This window comes from Lissotriton vulgaris, chromosome 1_1 (assembly GCF_964263255.1).
Source record: "Lissotriton vulgaris chromosome 1_1, aLisVul1.2, whole genome shotgun sequence".
Taxonomy (NCBI): domain Eukaryota; kingdom Metazoa; phylum Chordata; class Amphibia; order Caudata; family Salamandridae; genus Lissotriton; species Lissotriton vulgaris.
Window position 1 is genome coordinate 1678837690 of NC_141685.1, and position 23969 is coordinate 1678861658.

A 23969-nucleotide genomic window follows, 5' to 3' on the forward strand; every position below is an offset into this window, starting at 1 on the left:
GACGCACACACGAGGTACTGTCCATTAACACGACAGGTCCAACCTCGCACTTCACTTCTTTTAGTAGTACCAGCCCGGGGTTGTGAATAATTTTTTTTTCCATAAAACCCACGAGCCAGGTATCTTTTTAATCCTTCACAAAATACCACCACTCACATAAAATATCCCTATCACCTGCATCACATACACCACACATAGTCATTACTGCAAGTGCTCTTGCGTAGTCGTAGGTTATAGCACGCCGCATCCCGCTAGAGGGGTGCGAAGACGCCTATGATGAAGCATGACACCAAGGGGCCTTTTGGTGTGTGAGGGGTATTTTAAAAAACACTAAGTGCTCCCACACCATTGTGGGAAACGCTTTCCAAACACTGTCAGTAGGATTCCTTTTGTTTATGTAATTAAGCCTGTGGAGTAAGAATCCTACTTTGTTACTTTACCTACCTCCTTTTGTTTATTTGTGTGTTTTACTGTAGTACACCTGCAATGGTGTGGTAGCGCTGGGAGTAAAAATGGCAGTTCTGACTCCATGTTAAATCAAGCAGTGTTGTGAGGATACAGTACCACAGGCTGTCACTAGGTGTCCCTTGGGACCTCTTTTGGCCGCATACGGTACTGCACCCTGCAACATGGTTAGGCAGAGGATCTGACATAGTGCCGACTGGTGAGCTGGTGTTGGCTCTATACCCTGTGATGATGGGCTGATTGTTTAATTGACCCAGAGGCCATGGCTAGGTGCGCTATATAAATAAAAGCGTTTATGGTCAAATAACATACAAATTAAATGCATTGATTTCGGAGTATGCATACAGGGTTGTGCGAGGGTTGGGGGTAAATGGCAAAGAGATATTAAACACTGGCACTGCAATGCAAATTATGCTTAAAGTAACCAAAAACAAAAACATGAGCAAAACAGCAGTTGCCTCAGAGGAGTGGTGGGGGCCAGCAAGCAGTGTTGTGGAAGGGGTGGCACAGGGAGATTCAGGGACATGAAGCAACCGAAGCAGTGTTATGGGAGGTGTAAGGGGGAGGCATGGAGAGCTACAGGAACAGCAAGCAAATGAAGCAACAAGTTTCATTGCACAAGTAAACAGAAAAGTTAACAAGCAAAGAAGGAGGCCAACTTAAAAAAGGGTTCTCTCTAAGTATAAATAACCTGAACAGTAAGAACACATGTAAGAGGAGCAGTCATCCTGGGAGGATCCAAAATTTCAAAAGGAGGGTGATATAAAATAAAAGAGGTGGAGAGGAACAAAGAGCCAAGTCAAAAATATATTCTTCATCAATACAATCTCTGATCGCAGTGACAGTTAAACTGGCCAAGTGCCTGAGAAAAACAAAGGAAGATTCCAAACGAAGAGTAAAAAGGAAGGAAAGGGGAACAGGAAGATACCAAAGGAGGAAGTGGCATGTGACAATTACAGGTTTGAAATAGCAACAAGGTAAAATGCACATGCAGGATAAAACGAAATTACAACACATCTCCCTCCTATACAATTGTATTTTCCAATCCCAACATAACCAGCAAGGAAGGAGAACACAGACATAGGTTGCAAATACTAAATAGAGCTAATAAATAAAACATTCATTGAAACACATAATTCCTGTGCCAACCAGGAGCTTGAGGGACCAGAGAACTGCAAGAACAACCAGGCAGCTCCAGGGAATTTGACATTGGTAATCCAGCCCCAGATCCAAATTCTGACACCAGGACAAGGCACTTTGCAACTCTGCCTATACTCCACACCTTGCCATCCTCAAGTGTCACCACATTAGTACCAACCTTAGTAACCTTGAGTGGTTTGGAGAATTTACTCATGCCACTCGTCGTAGATACCCAATCTCCCACTTTGCAACTCCTGTGTTTCGCTCCATGTTTGGCATTCTATCTCCTTTTGTAATCCTCTTGGTGATTCTTGATACACTCATTTAGAACTCCATGATGGACCCATCTGGCCTCTTCATCACCCATCCAGCTGGGAAACAATTTGTCTCCTGGCAATCTCCCCTTAAGCATAAGGAGGGGTGAAACACCTGTGACCGAGTTTGGAGCAGTGTGATAGGATCACAACAGTTTTTTGATGGCAACATCTACCGCCACCCCAGAAATTTGAGCAGATTGAATACACTCCTTTAACATATGGTTCACTCTCTCCACCAGTCCGTTTCCCTTGGGACAATAAAGAGCAGTTTTAAGGTGTGCAATCGACAAGTCCTTTAGAAACACATTCCACTGAGGTAAATTGAACACCATTGACTGTGAATAGAGAACTGGTTATCCCTTCAATCATGAAAGTGTCCAACAAGAAATCAATCACGCTACGGGTGGTTATGTGTTTGACCACCCTAACCACGATCTAATGGGAATAGCAGTCCACCAAAACAATGATGTACTTGCCAGACCACTTCAAACAATTGAGATGGCCCATAATGTCTAGGCCTAGTTTGTCCCATGGTTTATAGGGAAACTCCACAGGGGAGAGCGGAGCATTCCTGACGTACCTACTTTTGTCACTCATCGGACAGGTAAGGCAATTCTTGATGTTTTCCTCAACAAGACTGTCCTTACCAGCAAACCAGTATGAAACCCTGACCTTAGACTTGGTTATATTCGGTCCTAAGTGCCCTCCGTGTGCTAGATATATAACTCTCTCACACAGGTCCCCAGAGGGACTATTTTCTCACCTCTCATGACCATTTCATGTGAATATGCAGTTCATGTCTCACCTCCCAAAAGTTGTGATTGTCCTCTTCTAAACCATTTGGTTTAGGTGGCCATCCATGAATGATCTTGTCCTTTAATGCGGAAAGAACAACATCGTTTTCTGAACACTCCAACCACTCCTCCTTGGAGATGCCAGGGCTAAACACAACCATAACATGTTCAATTCCATTATCTCTACCCACACCACGACCGCATTCCAAAGCACTTTCTTTACTGGGTAGTTGGGAAAGGCAATATGCAACATCATTCTTGTTCCCTGGAGCAAAAAAAACCTTGAAATTGTAACCGTCCAACCCAAGAAACCACTCCGCTATGCATGGAGTAGACTGCTCTCTTCCCCTGCAGGTAAGAGGTTTGTGATCAGTTCTCAAAGTGAAGGGAAGCCCCCACAAAAAGAACTTTAAAGTGCGGGATAGTCCGGAAGCTTGCTAATGCTTCCCTTTCAATGGTGGAGTAATTCACTTCAGCACTTTTAAGAATCCTTGGGGAGAATACTACAATCCTCAGCTTTCCCTCCACCACTTGTACAAGACATGCACCCAACACCTTGGTACTGGCGTCTGTGTAAAGAAAGGTTTTCAGTGTAGTGTCAAAATTGCATAAAGATGGGGCGGCAACAATTGCCTGTTTTATACACTCAAACGCTTGATCACAAGACTCATCCCATACAAAATGAGAACCTTTTTTCAACAGATGTCTTAACGGTACAGTGTAAGTGACAAAATCTTTCACAAATGTGGGCATATATTCCACAAGGCCCATGGAAGACTTCAATTCGTCCTTAGACTCGGGTGGTGTTGCCTCCTTTATAGCCTCCACTAGGTCAAGATTGAGTTAATACCATCCTTGGGGATGTGGTCACACAGATAATCAACAGAGTCCACACCAAACCTGGACTTATCCACCTTGATAGTTAGATAAGCATCTCTAAGAGTTACCACTATATTCCTCAGAGTAATGTCATGGTTGTGGTAAGATTCTCCATAAATCAGTAGGTCATCCTGAAAATAAAGTACATTGTTAGTGTCCTTCAATAACTGGTGCATCACTCTCTGGATGACCGCTGCCACGGAGTCGAGACCAAATGGCATCCTACAAAACCTGAAAGCAACAAATAACGTAATGAATGAGGTCAGACGTTTACACTCAGGATGGAGACCAATTTGATGATAGGCTGTTGAGAGATCAATCACACTGAAGACACTCACTTTCCCAATAATGCTAATTATGTCATTAATCTTAAGTAAAGGAAACCTGTCCGCCTAGATGAAATGGTTTGAGTCCCTCTAGTCAATGCACAGACAAATTCCTCTACCCCCACTTTTCTTAGCTACCACAATGGGGGCCAAACAGAGAGAACTCTCAATATGTTCAATTACTTTCTGCTCAATTAATTTGTCCACTTCCAACTTTAGGAGCTCCATCATCATCATGATGGGAATAGAACAAACCTTGTGCACTACTGGTGTTGCAGTATCTTTGAATACTATCTTGTGCTGAAAATCCTTTAAGTGGCCCAGTTTATCTGTGATAACCTGGAAATTTCTTGATTATGCCATTGCTGCAATGATCCATCTTTATGGCTAAAGCAGGTTTCCAGCTATTGGGGTCCAACTTTATATCTGGTTTCTCCAACCCAGTAAATTGGAACCCCTTTAAGCAATATAAACTGGACCCTGGGTGGTGCGACCTTTGAAAGCAATGTGCGTGTCCCGCATTCCCTTAAGAGGAATGGGATCTTGATTGTACCCTCCAGGTTTGATGTCAGCACCATCAAGAGTATAACCAATTTTACCCCATTTTTCAGCAAAAGTGGCGAACATGAGTCCACAAATACTGTTCCCTCCACCCCATCCAAAAATATTTCACAAGTAGGATAGTCGTTGAACCCCGCCACTCCTCCTGCCTTGACCTGCAAAATAAATGTATTGTTATCCGCAATAACATCTTCAGCTACATAGACTTGTTTGTTCATTGACTCTACATTCCTGCAGATACACGCATGGCCCCTCTTGTTGCACTTTCTACACACAATTGACCTTGCAGGACAAAAAGAACGATTGATTAAATGACTATACCTAACACAACGGTAGCACCTGCATCTCTCTCTTTCCTACCCAACTTCAGCCCCACACTTAGTTTGCACACTAAACACTTTCCTTAAAGTATCCAATTCCTTAAGGTTGCCTCCTCCCCCTCACTGGTTCTTGACTACATGAATAGTTTCAGAAGCATTACCCTTCTTCATGTCCTTTTTGCTCTCTCCCATATTTTCAATACTCTTTTCTAAATCAATAGCCTCCTTTAAATCAGAGTTAACAGCAAGAAGTTCCTTTTGAATTCAGGAATTGTTGGTACATCTAACCAACTGATCCCTAATGAGGGAGTCAAACAAAGTCTCAAACTCGCAAAGACTAGCAAGACCTCTTAAGCAAGCTATATAACTGGTAATCTTTTCATCCTTGTCCTGGACTCTAAAAAACACTTGTGTCTCTCTAGCATAATATCACTCTGGTCTTCATCCTCCTCATCACTACCTGAGGCGGGTGTGACCAAGTTCTCACAGACCCTCCTACCATGTACCCTTAAATGATGGAGTAAATTGTGTTGTTTCCTTAATGCAGAAAACTTTCCCCACCAATGACAATTAAATATGACTGAAATAATTTTTCCCATTCCATCCACAGTAGTAAGGGCTTCCCTTTCTCATCAAGAAAAGGAGGAGGTTGTGACATATTTGTAGTAGCCATGGTAACAAAGAGGAAAATAGGAGGAAAATGAACAGCGAAAACTAGAGTTGCCTAAATAGCGGAGACTTCACAACAAGAATAGCACCATGGGTTGCCAGAAGTGAGAAAGGAAAGGAAAGAAAAGCAGAGAATCACTTAAGATAGGAGAAAGGAAACAATTGAGACTTGCAATACTTTAAAGCAATACAACACTGCAAGAGATAATGCTTGCTGGAGTTCTGAACCTCCCAGGTGGGCGTGTCAACCATGTAAAAAAAACAACTCCAAGGACAGCAGCCAGAAGTTCAGTCACTGGAATAAGGAATAGAAAGAACAGAACAATCCCAGCGTCCTTCACACCATCCGGTGCACAGATACACTTTACTTCCTCTCCAGATGGTGAGCAGGCTCCTAACAGCACTTGCTGCTGGGATGGGGAGAACACCACCAAGGCGCAGGAGCAGGGAGAAGATAGCCCAGCTGCCTCCCACACGCTTCGGCAGCACACGCTTACGCTGCAGAAAGAAGGAAGCAGACTACGCTGATGCAGGAAGATTACGTCGTGCTGATCCCCTCAGATGCACACGCCGCTCCACCTCACCTTGTCTCTCAAACCCACAGAACGGAAAGGGAAAAGACAGCGAACCCAGGTGCACGAGCAGAAATACACCACTCCACCACAAGTGGTCCCTGGCTGTTTCAGGTAGCTCAGCAAGGGATATGCACACAAAAGGAAGCGCTAACCAGCCGTCACATAAGTTGAGCTCCCATGACACCGGAGCTGAACTGAAAAGCACGCCCTAACTTAATTCATGAAACTCCACAAGGAGGTAAGGGCGGAAAGCGAAGTCCTTGATACTTCTGAGAAGCAGGCGCAACTCCATAGCAAACGGCAGTAGTATCCGACTGCGATTCTTTAAACTTCCACTCAGGGGTGAGATTGTAACTGGCACCCTGCACAGTCCAGTCTGTATTTCTAAATAATGCCAGTGATATAAAGTAAAAGAAGCGGAGAGGAACGAAGAGCCAAGTCACAAATGTATTCTTCACCAATACATCCTCCAATCGCAATGACAGTTAAACTGTCAAAGCCTTGGGAAAAAAAAATGAAGATTCCAAAGGAAGGAAGGGGGAAAAGGAAGATACCCAAGGAGGACATGACATCTGATAATTACAGGTAAGAAATAGCAACAAGGTAACATACACAGGCAGGATAAAATAAAATTACAGCAGAGGGACTACTAAATACATTCACCAATGAAAAGCCAACATTTCTAAAGGACAGCAACAGGAACCAATGAAAAAGATGGGCGTTTTTTCAAGCCCATATCCTGGATACATCATTTCACAAAAAGGCAGCACAAGTGCTGCCTAGGGGAGACCTAAAAATGACAGGTAATGTTAGTGGTGGTTGATCACTATATGTGAAAATGTTGGTTTGGTTTCCAACAACTTTGGCCGACATTTCAACTATGCACAATATTGCTTGTTCATGACTTTTATGGAACATTTTGTGTCAGTAAGGGCAACTGATTGCAGGCATTGTACTAGCAATTTGCATTTATGCTGACTTTTTGGCTGCTTGGATCTTTGCTCTATTAAGGAGATTATAAATAACTCCTCTCCATTCTCTTCTTCATATTGATGTCGTACTTGCATTATTGCGCCATTGTCTTCTACTACACTCTTGCTACTTCTTCTTCTATCTGAAAACGTGTTGTAAACTTCAGGTTGTACTCTATCACACTCTTGTAAAATTATTTGCACAGCCAGTTGTCCCATACTTTGCCTTGAGCTGAACACAACCCGAAAGCTTCTGTGTCCTTCTGTAACGAAACTGGTTCTATGTAAAGCGCTCTGATACCCAATGCCTCGGGTCTATATAAAACTCTAAAAAATGAATAAATAAAAAAAGCCTGTGAATCATCTCCACTGCATCCACTGGTTGTCTATCCCCACTTCTTCCTGGCCATTTGCTACTTGTAGTCTTTCGGAGATCCGTTTTCTGTGGGTTGTCCAGTTGTGTTTTTGATAATTTTTGATTTACTTGGTTTCACTTTCATGGACATTTTTGCCAGAGTTATTTCTACTTGTGTGCTCTGTGCGTCGGCTAGTTCATGTGATCTCCCTAGGTTAAGTATTATTTCAAGATTTATTATTGATCCTCCTAATATCAGTTGTCTAACTATGGTAGATTTGCATCATTGAATAACGTGTGCTCTTGGTTCTTTTAGGGGCTGATCGTCAGTTCAAGTATTGGACAATTTCCTTAACTGGGCATAAAAAGTGTCCATTGCTTCATCTTACTGTGGCTGTGTCTGACAAAAATGAACTTCTCACAGCCAGGACTTTTCTGATTATTAAAATGAATCGCTAAAGCAGTCACTAATTGGTTTTGAAGTAGCCTGTATATTTATTAATTAGCGAAATGCAATAGAAATGACCTCTTTGTTTCATTAGCTGTCTCTTTTGTTGCTTTTAAATGATTGTTGAGTGTCCTGGTCCAGATTTTCCACTGGGCCACCGCAGTAACTAGGACAACCAATTCATTAAAAGACGTCAACGGACTAACGGTATTGTTTGTAGCATATGTGGTTGTGTTGTTTTACATGTTGTGCCTTCTTACTTTTCATCATCCATAGTTGTACTCAGTATAAATCTGTGTTTTATTTATTTGACATCACTCACTTTTTATGGTATGACAATTTCTATCTTATGTATCATACTTGGTATCTGTGTGTTTTTTTTCTTTAGGTTTCAAGAGCCATACTTTGCTGTCCTTAGTGTTCTTTCACATTAACATTCTGCAAATGTATTCTACTGAAGTGCTGTTATATATTTAAAGGTTTAATGCTATGCTTTTTTCTAATGAAACATCTACCTGAGCGTGGTGTTGTGGGCCCTGGCCCCACATGCTACCAGTGATGACCCTCACACATTGCAGTATGGTACTGTAATAGGCCATGAGCACATGCACCCGGGACCATTCATTGGCCGGGCCACGTCACTCGTGACACCCGTGATGGATGCGTGTGGGGGTGCAAGTGTCCAACCCTCAGGAGAGTGGCTGGGAGTGCCTCTTCCTGTCAGACACTAGAATGTGTCCCACAGAACACTACATTCCTCCTCAACTTTATTAAAGAACAACCAAAATGTTAGTCCAACCCTTGGGGATAAAACAAACAATTAACTAAACACCACAGGGTCCATCAGTCTTCTGCGACAGGCGGCTGGAAGACATCCAACATGGGCTGATGACTCTGCCTGGAGCAGGACCTTCTCGGCTGGCACTCGTAGTTTAACCTGAAGGGTTCAGGACACGACCGCTGGCTTGGAGACGTCAGCTGCAAACCATCAGTTCACTTTTGATGACATGTCTTGCAGTCTTGCATGGCTTCCACTTTGTTGACGTCGGTGATGGTCTGTGGTGAATTCTAACAGTTCTTTCAATGTGATGCATCATGAGCATGGAAGGAGTTCATGGTGACAGTTGGTGGAGTTGTTGCCTGACCAATTGTCTCTGTGGGATCTCTTGGCTGTAACTGATGAACTGTTGGTGAGGCAAAAGTCTCTCTTTCCCTCTCCCGCCTGGGAAGGCCTGTGTCTTGGGTTGCTGCAGCACTGCAGGAGGGCTATACTGGGGCTGCTTGTGTGCCGACTTGCGGCAGCTGCAGAACCATCGAGGAGCTGTTTCTTAGTCACACGCACAACCCTCTAGGGTGGAGGAGTCTTGGACGATACTTGCTCCCGCTACCACGGTTCAGGGGTATGCCCCATTTACAGGTAGCCTCTTGTCTCTTTTATCAGCTGGTGTGGCAACAGCGTGGGACTCCAGTCCATCGATACTCTGGGAGTGGTATTTGACGCATGTGCTGGTGGCTGGTGTGATGGTGGTTGCCAGCCATGGGGTGATTCGGAATGACAGATGGTGGTGACTTGCTCGGAGAGTTGGATGTCAGGAGGGACTTGGCAGCCATGCTGGGGTTGAGTTTCAGTCGTGGCGTGACACGTAGAGTGTGTGGATCCTCTCTTACCTTGCTTGGGGCCACTGCTGACTCCATCTTGAGGCGGTGTGAGGAAAGACACTCGGTGCTGATCTTCACCCATGGCATCTGCAGTCCGGAGCAGGGATGCCGTTTGACTTAGACTGCTGACACTCTGGGGTGGATGGTCGCCTGGGGAAGCGTTGGGATGATACACGGTTTGCATTTGCTGCGGCTTATGTTCGGTTCTCCTGTGAGGCTGTATCCAGGGACGCTGGTTGACGCTGACATGGGGAAGCGTTGCGATGATACTCGGCTTGCGCTTCCTGCAGCTTATTCTTGATTCCCCCATGAGGCTGTATCCAGGGATGCCGGTTGAGGCTCATCTGGGGAAGCTTTGGGATGAGACACTTGCTGCGGCTTACTCTTGGTGGTTGTCTGGTGTGTCATGGTGTGCTCTTGGCTTGCTGTATGAGTCCTTGGTCTTCTACCTTTGTTGGTCTGTTCGGCCCACTTGCGTTCATCCGGTTTCGGGGTGACAGGGCTGTCACTCTCTTCTTTCAGCGAGGGCGTTGTGCTTAGACCTCGAAGCAGCGCCGGCTTCTGCCTTCATTTCGGATCGCTTGTCCAGACTGGTCAGTTGGGGTGATGTGCTCCTTGCTTGCTGGGCGTTGTGACGTCCGGGCACGTGTCAACAGTTGTCAAAGTGCCTGATGCTGTGATGGCCTGCCACATGCAGTGCGCAATTCCTCTCATGCCTGTCGCGGGTCACTGCTGACTCCGTCCTGAGGCGGTACGAGGGAGGACACTCTGTGTTGCCTTCATACCACTTCGTGGTATTGATGGGGCGGTGGAGACGTGGATGCTCTCCTACCTTTATTCAGCAGTGCTTCTTTGTGGAGATGTCTCTGTCTCCTGGGTACTCGCCCGTTCGTCAGGTTCACAGGCGCTGTCTCCTGCGTGCATCTGACTTAGCGTGCTCCGTCTACTCTTTAGGTGCTTTCTTCGAGCAATTGGTATGCCTGTGGTGTAGCCTACGACTATTTCTGTGTACCCGAAGGAGCGAGTGATGTGATCTCTCCTCCGGCAGTGGTGTTGGGCAGCCACGTGTGGTGCGTGCTCTGCACCAGTCTTTCTTGTGATTTTGGTGGGGATGGCTACCTTGAGACGTTGCTGTCTGGCTGGTCTTCCACTCTTGCTGGTGGTGGCTGTCTTTGGCGTTGCTTCCTTTCTGTGGATAGTGGAAATTATGATGACAAGTCCACTTGATCTCTGTGGAGAGGTCCGATCTCCTGGGCGCCCTCTTCTGGCACCTTGTGTGCTTGTTCTTCCTTCTTGCAGTGGTGTTTCTCTATGGAGATGTGTCTATCTCCCGAGCACCTGCCTGTGCTGTCGCATTTTCTGGTGCGTCTTCCTGCGCACGTCTGGCTTGCGGCGGTGGCTGATCACCACGAGGATCGTGTGGCGCTGTTTTCGCACAGGCATCTGGTGGCCACTGGTGTTGTGTGGACTGTACCCCTTCTTCTTATAGTACACGTGGGGTTTGCTGCCTTCATAGGCTTTTCTGCTCTTTTTTAGTTGATGCTGGTGCAGCTTTGAGCTTTTTCAGGCTCTTGGTGAGGTGTGACAGTGTAGGCAGCCCATTGGGCATGTGGTGCACTCATAAGCAGTCCTGGCCTTGTCTCTTGTGCTTGGAGTGACACACCTGTAGCAGCCACAGAGTCATCCAGTCATCCTCTCTCCATTGCCTCAGCGGCCTTGCCTGGACGGGGGCAGCTTTGGTGGCGGACGGACGTGTCCATTTTCCTTGACAGGGCACCGATACCTGGCCCAGGTGCATGCGGCGGGTTAGCTCACATGGGCCACAGCACTTCCGGGGTAAGCACTGTGTTGCGCAGAATGGCTTGGGGAGGGCTGGACTGCTGCGCAGGGTGTCTTCTCACTCCTACCTCAGGGTCGATCAGCGCTGAGTGACTGGGCTCACATGCTACTAGTTAGGACTCTCACACATTGCAGTATGGTACTCTAATAGGCCACGAGCATGTGCATCCGGGCCCTTTTATTGGCCGGGGCCACGTCACTCGTGACACCTGTGATGGATGCGTGTGGGAGTTCAAGTGTCCAGCCCTCAGGGGAGTGGCTGGGAGAGCAGTTTCCTGCCAGACACTAGAAGGTGTCCCACAGGACACAACACTACGCACTGGCCTTGTCAGTTACATAGTAGTTGTTTTCTCTTTTCTGATTTGTTTAGGAGCAGGCAGTGTGAAGAAAACAGATGTCATGATTAGTGAGGATTTCCACTCGCACACAGGGTGTGTGAGGAGAGCTGTCACTTTTGTCAGTGTGCGCCACTCATGTTTTTTTTTAGGCCTCGCCTGCACAGCACTTGTGCTGTGCTTGAGAAATCTATTGTTTTTAATCTAAACTTAAAAAGGGACTAACATCTTTAGGGTTCATGAATGTTAATTTAAAATGATGGTATATTAAATACATTATTATAATTAAATGTTTGTTAATATTACATTTGGCATAAATTAAATATAACACATATATAAAGCTAGAAATAATACTTAAAACTTACTGGGGACTAAAAATCACCTTAGATGGAAAAAAATACAATGTAAAGGTACTCCTGATTTCCTTATTTTGAGGTAATGACTGATGAAAAGTTTCACGAAGTAACGATTGACTGGATTGTGGGCACTAATGTAAAGAGAGAAATAAGCAATTAGAGCAGAAGGGCTTTAAAAAGCATCTACATGCATGTCTTCCCAGACCCATAAACCTATACCCTAGGAATTAGCAAGAAAACACCACCATTCTCCGAAGGAATGCCATATAAATGTATCTTTGGGTTTGTTGATGGAAAGGAAGGAGGAATAGGCTGGGACTGCAATACAGAAACACATTCTTCCTACCTGCCCTTCTCCCATCTGTGCTGCTGCCAGAGAAGACAACACGGGTATGTGTATAACCTAAAGGGCTTTAGGCAAAGATACTGTCCTAAAATAATAGCCTGACTTGATAGAGAGCCCTGGCTCAAACAGCTTTATAAACAATTGGCCACAGCTGTTTGGAAAGGGAGCACCCTTTGTGTGGAACCACAGAGCTGGAGGGGCTCAGAATATGAGTGAAACCAATTGGCATCTGAAGGTGCTTTGAACTGCAAAGCCACTCCATTGAGACACACTTTCAAGGCCCTCTATAGATATCTCCCTTGGGCAATAAAGGTGCATGGTACATGCATATATATCAGTTGACAAGGCAGCGTTTTTCTGTGGCCTACCCGTGAAACAAGAGTAGGAGTGGCCTTTGAGTGTCGTGCGGCAAAGTGGAGTCAAGAGGTAACCACTCAGAGGAGGTAATTCTCCTGAGAACTACCATGAACCAGACTGGCTGTGTTTCCCGCTGCTGGTGCCTGCAAGGTGAACAAGATGGTAGATGTCATGCGTGTCCACACCTACCTTGGGTCCGCTGAGGAGTGACGGTGGAGTTTGGTCTGAGACCGGTGGGCGGGTCACACCCGTATGGGGTCTCGCCAATGCAGAAGGAAACACTTCTGCACTAGAGAGTCAAAGTCTTGCATAGTCTCGTGAGACAGCGGCCATCTTGGTTGGGGGCACTATATTTAGTCACAGAGAAAGCTGGAAACGACGTTGTCATTCCAGTCTTCAGCAATGCTTATTGTAGCGCGGCGGGGCTACGTGGAGATTAGGCCTCAGCAGCACTTCAAGAAGAGGTACGACAAGTTACTTTTACTTTCTTGGCCGGAAGACCCAGAGCGGTCTCCAGCCGTTTATTTATCCCCTCGGGTCGATGCCCGCCCGAAGGGTGTATACATACATGAACCTGGCTACACTGTAGGGGAGAGCCCGGGTGGCTCTCTACATCTCTCCTTTCTTTCGGTTCCAGACTATCGGGTCAACCAGGTTCATGGAGAGGTATATACAAAGTTTGGGAAACGCACGGGCCCCTGAAAAAAGGTCGAAACCCTAACAGCGAAATAAACTGTTTTGAAAAACTTTAGCACCGTGCTCAGTGCTGATTAACTATTGAGTACCGTGCAAACTCTAGACACACAACAACATAATACACATTATAACAAACAACATAGAAAAATATTTTTGATTTTATTGATCTTTTTGTATTTTTTATGGATAGAAAATTGGTCTACGGCACTGCTCAGTGCTCGGTTAAGTGTTCGCATCAAACGTTCCACCTCCACCTCCCAGTTGGCCTGAGACCAAATCGGGGTGATCTTCCTGTGATGAATTGCCTTGTTTTTGAGGTACTTTTGGAATTCCCGGCCCTGGAATGGAGGCCCGTTGTCTGATTTGATTTCCTCTGGGAGCCCCATCATTGCGAATGTCTTGTCTAGAACTCTCTTTACATGCGAGAACGCTGTTGACGCCACTACCTCCACCACAGGGAACTTTGAAAAGGAGTCGACCATTACCAGCATTTTACACCCGTCGGGGAAACTCCCAAAGTCAAGGCTGACTTTTGCCCAGGGGTTCTCACTGGGTTCTTCGGTAATCACTGGTGCCGGCGCAGGATCTCCCCCTGTGATTGTGCAAGGTTGGCACTGTCTCACCATTTCTTCCACCATGGAGTCCATGGTCAGGAACCAGACTTTGTTCCGCAGCCGGGCCTTCGTCTTAGCCATTCCCTGGTGCCTGACATGCGCCAACGCGAGAACCCTTTTCTGCAGCCGTTCTGGTATTACGATCAGATGTCCTCTCAAGACTTCAGCACCGGGCCACTCAATTGAGTAGCTGTGCGCTCTACAAATAAACTTTTAATAAACATAACAAGGTGACGCCTTGCTCCCCCACACTGAGTTTGTGGCACACTTGCCAGGGCTGTTGTCGAGCGTTGCTGACCTCTGTCCTGAGAGCGCGGGTTCCACCCATGAAGTGCGCCCAGCCATTGTTCACCAGTGCGGTTTTCACCCGGGACAGTGTCTCATCTTCACCAGTGACACGGCCGATCTCCTCGAGTGTCATGGCTGTGGGGCACGCTCCTTGAGACACCATCTACACATACGCCTCTGCATGGAATCATCCTCTGAGGACCCTGGAGGTGACATGGATTCAGGGTGGCATGACAAGTAGTCGGCCGGGTTGTGAGCCCCGGGACGAAACATGACTTTGAAATTGTATGACTGCAGCTGCACCGCCCATCGGTTAATCCTCGGGGGCGCCAGCCTGGATGACCCTGCAAAGAGCGGGAGTAAAGGCTTGTGGTCGGTCACATCATGGAACTGTTGTAGTTCTATCTAGGACCCAAATTCGATATTCCCGATTCATGCCCTTATGTGGTTATAATTAATAATATCCTTATAAAGGCGTAAGAATCATATCCATATTTAGTAATAGCCCATGCAGTCCAAAGCACGGCAAGGCTACTCCCATAGACTCCTAGAAAGCACAACGCGTTCTTTAAACAAACCAAGCCTCCAGCAGTCCGGGAAAACCCCCTGCTCTTGTTCTGATTTGCACAAGAACTCCTAGAGTCCAGAAAGAACTGTTAGTTCTTAGTGACGTCTTATGTCCAACCTTACGTCAAACCCGGCACCTTTCAGGTATACATATACCAACGTTGCCTTAAGCAAACACACGGTGGTTGGGAGCAGAGCGACGTTCTACTTGCCCGGGAGTCCAGCTGTTATGAGAGCCGACGGAAACCCCCCCTCCCCTTGACGCACTGAGAGAGACGCTGTCTTTTTTTCCAGCCAAGAGAATCCAGCTCCGGTGTTCCCAAGTCACCCTCGCGGGTTGCTGGGAGTTCGAGTCCTGAGAAGCGAGATGCAAGACCTCCTTCATTCTATACACAAGGTACGGAGCTGATTACAACCTTAGAGAGAATTCTTGATTACAATACTTGGCAAAACTTAACTTAAACTTAAAACTGCAACTTACTTACTCCTTCCCACGTATTAGGCTTAGGTCAGGTACACTGGTGTAGGCGTATCTTAGAAGCACCAGTTGAGTTCGTTAGTCAATGTTTTTATGTATGTATATATTTTATCCATTTTAAAGTATCATATGGCTAAGAAACCATATCAATGCTTTTACAGTATTATTTCATAATACTACTTTTACTGTACGCACTTTACTTTACAATAAGTATTGCAATTGTGACAATTCATTTCTCTTGCATGAGAAAGAAGACTGCTCAATAAAATAACACCTTTTATTGAAAACGCCCGTCTCTTTATTTCTCTGCAATCTGGTGGAACTAAGCATGCACGACTGACTGAGTGAAATAGCTGTCTATTGTTTCACATAACTCTGGAGATACACTCTTTATTCTGGGGGAGCAAAGTTGTCATGTTATATGGTTGTCAGAAGCCAATCCCTTCTTGTCTAAATCAGGACGGTTAACCCTTTCCTGAACATTCAAGAAAGTTTCTAGTGACCTCTGAGCTAGCTGACAAAACTAATTAAGTCTAACATAGTCAGTAGAGACCTAGATGACCTCAGTCCTATGTCTACACTGCTGTTTATGTTATTCCAATGCACAGAGCCTTTTGGGAATATAGGAACTACACTACATGGCGCCCAACGTTTGGTAACGCAATAAAACTAAAGCAAGACACTAGAGTAACTCAGTCGTGCTTTTCACACAGACCCCTTTCTCCCGTAAAAAACTCCAATAGACGTCTGGAGTGGGTGAAAGGTTAATATCCGCTGGAACTTAGTAGGATGAGAATCCTATGTATTAGTTCTTGGTTTAGTCAACGTTGAAGGATACAGTGTTCCAAAATATTGTGCACCTAATCTTTGTTTCCTTGAAACTTGCTCTACAAGAAACTCTCATTAAACAATGTCAGAACACGGCGACAACAACGATGCCGCAGTAAATGCGAATCAACCGGGTGCAGATGTTACAGGGTTTAATGATAACGACCCGGATGCAATCATCATCCCGGACAACATAAGAAGAACTATAACTCTTAAACTTATAGTAAATGGACTATCATCCAGAGGTGGAACCTCATATTCGTAATAGAGGCACATGAGTTTCGGCAGACAGAGGTATTCTACACATGGATACATTTTCCAGCAGCACACGCTGTGACAAAAGATTTCCACTATTACAAAATAGAGGAACCTCTGGATATATACACTCCGTTCGAGGATCCTGATGAATCTTCTGGAGACAGTGGACACGAATGAAAACATTCCGGTGGAAACTGCAGATACACGAGTCAGTGTGCCCCATAAACTATATGACATAATATTACGCATAGAGGGGGCTAAAACTAGGAAAATAAAAGGTCTCTTTTGGGAGAAACTTTCAAAAGGCTATGACATCCTGTTAGCTGAAAAAGATTGGCCTCCAGAGTTTGTCAGGGAGTGCCCTCATGGCAAAGAAATGATTATGCCTGCCTTCTCAAATCATATTCTGATTCATAAAAAATACACATTGGCAAGAAAATGGGCAGTGGCCCAAGCTCCTGCATTATACAAAAATCATGTAGGATGGGATGAGGACTCTCCTCCCCACAAAATCCAGTTAAAAAATCGACCCACTGCACAAAGGCAGTACCCAGTTAAACAAGAAGCTAAAAAGCAAGTCAGGGAGATCTTAGATCAACTTGAATATCAACGGGTGATTGAAACATGCACCTCACAAATGAACAGTCCTTTGTTTCCTGTCTCCAAGCCAGACGATTCATATCGTTTAGTTTTGGACTACAGACATTTAAACTCCTGCTGCAAAACATTTGCAGTACAAAACTCACACAGTGCAGCACTAATGAACAACATCGTGCGCAAAAAATATAAAACAACATTAGATATCTCTAATGGATTCTTCTGTCAAAACATTGCACCTGAAAGCAGGTATTTGACCGCTTTCTCAATAATGGGGTCGCAAAAACAAATTTGCCGACTCCCACAGGGATTCAAGAATAGCCAAGGATTATTCTCATCAAGGGTAACAGAGTTACTACAAATATATGATGATGAGGGATTATCATATGTCGATGACATTTATCTTACAGACGATGACCTGGAGACTCACTTAAAGAGAGTGAACACCATAATACTTGGGTTCGCATCAGAGGTTTACAAATTCAACTTTAAAAAGTCAAGAATTTTCCATCTAACAGTCCTATTTTTAGGATATGAATTATCAAGTGAAGGCAAAAGCCTGGCAGACAACTTCCTGGAGAAGTGCGCAGTACTCCAAGCACCAAAAACGCTGAAAAATTTACAATCAATACTAGGCTTCCTGAATTTTGGTAGAACATACATTCTAAATTATGCAGAGAGGGTAAAACCTCTCTATGAATTAATAAAACCTGATTTCAAACCAATAAATTGGGTTCAGAAACACACAGAAATTTTAAGATCATTACAAACAGACATGTTAGCTAAAACAAAATTGCAAACTCGCGAAAACGTACGTAACCTTGTAATCCGAGTGATCCCAGGTAAATGCGGGTTCACATACCTGACATCTAATGAGGGAGAAACGGTACCCATAGCTTACAAATCACATTTGTACTCTCAAGCTGAAATGAAATTCAGCTCTACAGAAAAAATTCTGACAGCGGTTCAAACTGCTGTAGCAAAAGAAAGAGCCCTAGCCCAAGGCTAGAGAATACCTGTTTATACAGCAGAATCAGCCCTTGAGGCATTAACAAATCCATGCAATCTGAATACAGTGGCATTAGATCCAAAATGGATACAATGGGAAAATTCTCTTGCTACAGAAGACGTGACATACTATTTTGACCCGAAACTGAAAAAACTAGATGATCTAGAATATGAACAAGAATACCCTCTGCCAATCGAAATTCTGCCTCTGGAACAATATACCTGCGTAATCTATATGGACAGATTCGCACAACACTACGATGTACATAAAAAATCCTACAATGCAGCGTGCGCGATTATTAAAGGTCGCTGGCCCTCTGGTTAATTCAGACCTATGATTACCAAAACTGAATCACTCAGAAACTGTTCAGCTGAACGAGCTGAAAAAGATCTTTAAAGATGGTGCTTGAAAATGCCGATCGCAAATTCCCCACACTAATAGTGTGCGATTCGCATTACAGCGTCAAGTCATACAACAGTGACATGCAGACATGGAGCAAAAACGGTTACAAAGATGACACTGGTGCCACAATAAAGCATAAAACGCTTTGGGAACAAGTAGTTCTTTTAAAGAAAGAACTACAAAAGACTCACGTGATCCATACACTGAGTCATCAACCTGATGGTGTTCACGTTGCAGGGAATTCATTGGCTAACACAGCCACAGCGGAAGCGGTTCAACCGGCTTCCGTAGCCACAAAAAAGCACTCAGAAAAACACATAGATGGGGAAACCATGCTGGCAGCAAAAACCTCATTAAAAGGCGATTATGCAGCATTACCTCTCAACTATCCACTCAGTAATACATACGTAATTGATGCGAACTCCGTTCCTTTTGCTCAAATCCCTGGAGTGGGGGATAGAGTAACTCCAAACACGAACCGGAGAGTTTTCTTGATAGAAGACGCACACATGGGACTGGGTCCGAGGCACCAACAGATCTTGAAATCTCTAATAGAATTACAATCAGAATACTGGTGGCCGGGGATGAGCTTGCAAATCTACAAATTTGTAATGGATTGTCCAGACTGTAACAGAGATCGCAGTTATGAACCGGACCAGATTATTGCCAGGACACCTTTATTAGAAAGCATCAGGCGATCTATAACGCAGAAATCCAACCGGAGAAATGCGTCCCCATAATTATTAAGACAAAATTAACTTAAAAATGTAGATCAGCAGCGCTCGGCAGACGCCAGAACTGTTATAAAAGATTTGCGAGTCTTCATCGGCACATCCGCAATTGGCATGCTACATTCGGATCAGGGTCCTGTGTTTAGCTCTCGCGCTTACGAAGAGGCCATGAACAGCATGGGCATCGCATTGCGGTACTCTTCTCCCTTCCGTCCTGAGGGAAATGCGGTAGTGGAAAGAAAAAACTGTGACATAAAGCAATCTATAACGGCAAGGGTATTAGGTTCGGGTGATGGGTGGGTCAAACATTTAATAAGTGTCCAACGTAGTCTTAATAAAATGGCAAGAAATTCTCAGGAGGTATCAGTCCGTACGAACTATTGTTTGGTACTAGAATGATAATCCAGGATCTGGATCGTCAGACTTCAGTGGTAGAAGAAAAAACCTTTGATATCAAAGATCGTTTGGCTGTTTTACAGGACTTGAATGAAACAAGAAAGAGTCTAAGTAACATAAAGTTTAAGCCTACAACCACTGAAGAACCACCTGTCCCAGCAAGATCTGTCTGGATTAAGCATGAGCGAATTTTGCGGATCTCGCGTTCGCGAATTTTGCGGATTTGCGGATTCGCAATCCGCAAAATCCGCGAATTCCCGCGAATTTGCGGATTTTTTTTTTTTTGTGTTCGCCCGTGTTTCTGCCAGTTCGCGAGGGGTTTTTACAATTTCGCAATTTGCGAACTTACCTGTCGGGTCGCAAGTTTTGCGAACTTGTTGTTTCTACGTGTCCAACCTGTTTGGGACACTCTTCTTCATCACTGCCACTCTCTGTCACCACTGCCACTCTCTGACTACTCATGCCACCCTCTGGCCCACCCATGCCACCCTCTGTTTCATCACCACACCCTCTGGTTGTCCAGTGTACATTATTTTCGGCAAAGCAAAGCACACCTTCCCTGCCTCAAGTGACCTGAATTAATTTGGGGCTGATTAATGTGTCACAGAATATTTTTTTAGCTGGCACCTGCTTCCTTAGTGCGCCCTGATTAGTGATCTTTTGCACTTGCTAAGTGCTTTCATTGTTGCAAAATTAGTTACAACACCTGCCCTGCCCCAACTGACAATAATGAATTAGGGGCTGATTAATGGATTTTAACTTCCAGCCTGGCTCCTGCTTGTCTCCCTTAGCTGTAATTCATGACCTTTGTGGCATATGTGTAACTATTCTGAGGTTCAGAGCAGGGTCACATAATAGTTTCAACTGGCAACTGAACTCTGGAGGGGCCCCTCAGGAAGCACTACAGGAAATGGCTACTAATGATGTGCCTGAACTTTTGAACCTGGTAAGTAGTTACTTTCAGTTTTGCTTAGATCGTATTTCTGCAATTTCGCACTTATTCGCGGGGCGCGAACTCACGCGAACAGTGCGAGCAGTGCGAGCAAAATCCGCTGCTCGCGGATTTGCGGATTTTGCAGGAAATTCGCAAATCTCGCGGATTGCGGATTTCCCGAAAATCCGCAAAATCCGCGAGCGGAACGGATTTTCCGCCCATGCCTAGTCTGGATTCCGAAGATTGGGGATCTGGTCAGAGAAATGATTGCGGTAAAGAAGGAATTTGGGCCTTCTTACAGAAAAGCAGTACCTGTCTTAGCTGTCAGCGGAACAAGAACAGTAGTACTACCGCCACTTGCTGGTAAAAAGGAAAACAGAATTGTTTCCATCGATCTGGTGAAACCACAAACATGTGGCTGACAATAAATAGCAGGCACAGTGGACTACTGAGAAATAACAGAAGACCAAACTTTGCTACTATCCAAGAGGTTCAAACTGAGAGACTAATCACATTCAATAAACCTGCAGCAAAAAACAAGGGACTATGCAACAAAGCCTTGGAACTTGTGCCTCTTGAAACCCAAATTGCAACAATTCGTGAAGATACACCAATCTATAACGATGTGGCATCAGAATGTACAAATGTAACAAAAGAAATTGCAAAGATCAATGGAAATCCGGAAGCAATCCCACCAATTGACAGAACAGCATCTGGCTATTCTATCAACTTTGATGACTTTTCCGATGATCCAAGTGAACATGGAGACAAGCCAGAAACAAAAACTTTCAAAGAAAAAATGACCGAGCTTATTGACCAACTAAAAGAAACATATCTGATTTCACCATGGATTGAATTTTGGACTGTGTTAGGTGTACTTTTTCTCCTGCTTTGGTTTTGTGCTTGGGTAGATTCATTGATGGAAAATATAGTACAATGGACACAGCAAGTCAGAACATCAACTTGGTCTTAAAGTCTCACGGATCCTCTCACATCGAGAAAAGAGAACTATCATCAGTGAACATCACAGCCGCCAATCCAATACCTGGTGGTATAGCATGGGACAGAACTGACTATGATATTTATGTCCCGATTGAACTCTTGAAGTTTCCTTAAGTGACTTTGTTATACCAAGTTCTTTTTCTGATGATTGGGACTTTGAAAATATTAATAATATGATGTCAGATTTAGTAATGTCAGCTAAATTCACAGAACATGATTATTTACAGGGTTCATCAATCTGCACAACCTAGAAATGTTTTTAATTATAATCAATGGGAACATTGTCCAACTCCGCCAAAAGGCAGCTCGAAGACATTCTATGAGAAATTTCCATACTTCTCAGGGTTTAACAATGGTGATCCAGAAACGTTTTATTTTAAAATGTTAAACAGAACAGGAATGAAAACAATGTTGACAAATACTAAATTGATTTATTCTGAAAAATTTTATGACAAAATGTCTACATTTAGTTTTGAGTTCTATGAAAAATAACATTGAAACAAAAACGATCTGGGGTACAAAAGATTGGCAGGTACAAGGTATAGAATCATTATTTAGAGACTGCATGATCCCAGAACAAATAATATTCCTGAATGATACCATTCAACAAACTACTTGTCTTGGCTTAGCTAAGATAAAAGACTTAAACAAACCGTCTATTCCGAAGCCCATACCTGATAGCAATAGTACTACGGATGTGGAAATAGACGTATCCCATATTTTTCACCAAAACAGAACAAATCCTGATTGGAAAAAATGGTTGATCTGGCCCACAGACACAAACAACTGTCAAGATAGATTCCTGAACAAAATACAGGGGTTAAAAATGACCAGGCCAGACCCAAGATATTCCCAGAGACAACATCCAGAGATAGTTACAACATACAGTATAGGAAATTATGCCTTGAATGGCTACAAAAATCCACACTGGCTGAAATTAAACAACACTTGACTTTACTTAAAGAAGGAGCTGACTTACGAGATTTCATAATGGAACCTCGCAAACAGCGTCAAAAACGTTTCATAGCGGCAGGTATATACGCTGCATACAACGAAGCTTGGAAAGTAATGCAAATTGAGACAGCAGAAAAAATATGAGAAATTGATCGTATACATTTGGAAAAATCACTTTCTGTTGTGGACAATGGGTTAACGACTCTGTCTCCCAGAATATATTCACTGGACAGTATTGTGTCATCTGCCTTTGATATAATAGAGCAAGACTTACTAATGTTACAACATGGTCAGTCCCAATTGCATTCTATTGTACAGCTTGGCTGGACGTTGCAAAACCTACATTCAGGCTACGTGCCATGGCGTCCACGTAATGTCATTATTTTCTATCTTTAACCTTGCTGATAAACAAATCAGTTTGGCACCAAAAAGGAGCAGATTATACGATTCTGAGCATTAAAAAACTTGCGAGATTACCATTGACAATGTCAGAGAGACCTGTCATTGAATGGATAATACATGGAACAATTACAATTCCGATAACAACTTTCCAGTTTAAAAATTGCCAAGAATATATACCAGCAGGCCAGTATGAAAGGTTGGGTAAAGGTTACATCAAATCAACCTGGGATTTACCTTACACACACAAATGTTATAGTGAAGGCAAAAAGGAGGTATTCCTTAGTGGCAATAATTGTAAACAAGCACTGGCGTTGCCAATAGCGTCTCGCAGTAGGAAAGTTGGAGCTATTACAATTGCAAATAACAATGCCTTTTATTTTTGTTTTCATTTTAAAAACATAAAGGGCTTGGTCATTTACAAAACCAATAGCTCCAACTTTCCTACTGCGAGCCACAGCAACAGATGCAGGGTGGGGACAGCCAAAATATGTGCACGCTTCCACTTATTGTTTTAAAACAATTTTATATTCGGTTGAAAAACATTAATTTCTTGTTCAACTGGGTCAGTGAAAAACCAAAGATGACATACAATAAACTGAACAATTATCAGACCGTCACGTTACTTTATCCACGTTTCTTGGAAACTGCTTGTTTATTAAAGCTGTTCCAAATATCACGTTTGTTTCCGAGACTGGAAAAATGCTTATAATAATAATATTTTATGTGGCACTTCGTATAGTACTTTTACTGGTTGGTTCTAAGTGCTATGAAAAATTGTGTATTTCTAAAACTTAAATTAATGGCACTCAGTTTGCCACTCTCGAAAGGATGAAAGCGCGAGTTGGCTACACTCGTGACCTGCAAAGTAAACAAGGGAGCAAGGGTGACGAGACGCATGGGGAGCAGCAGCCTTTGATGTGCCGGCCGGTCATGGAGAGAATAATTAGGGGAGGAGAAATGCTATCTTTTCAGGTTCTCGGGTTGCCAGTATGACTCCCGTAAGACCATGGGCTGTGCTTCTAAAAGCCAGGGCCCAGGGCTGCAAGTCACGTCTTCGAGGCGCGTTGCCTTGTATGAAACCGATTCCGCAGTTTTGACAAT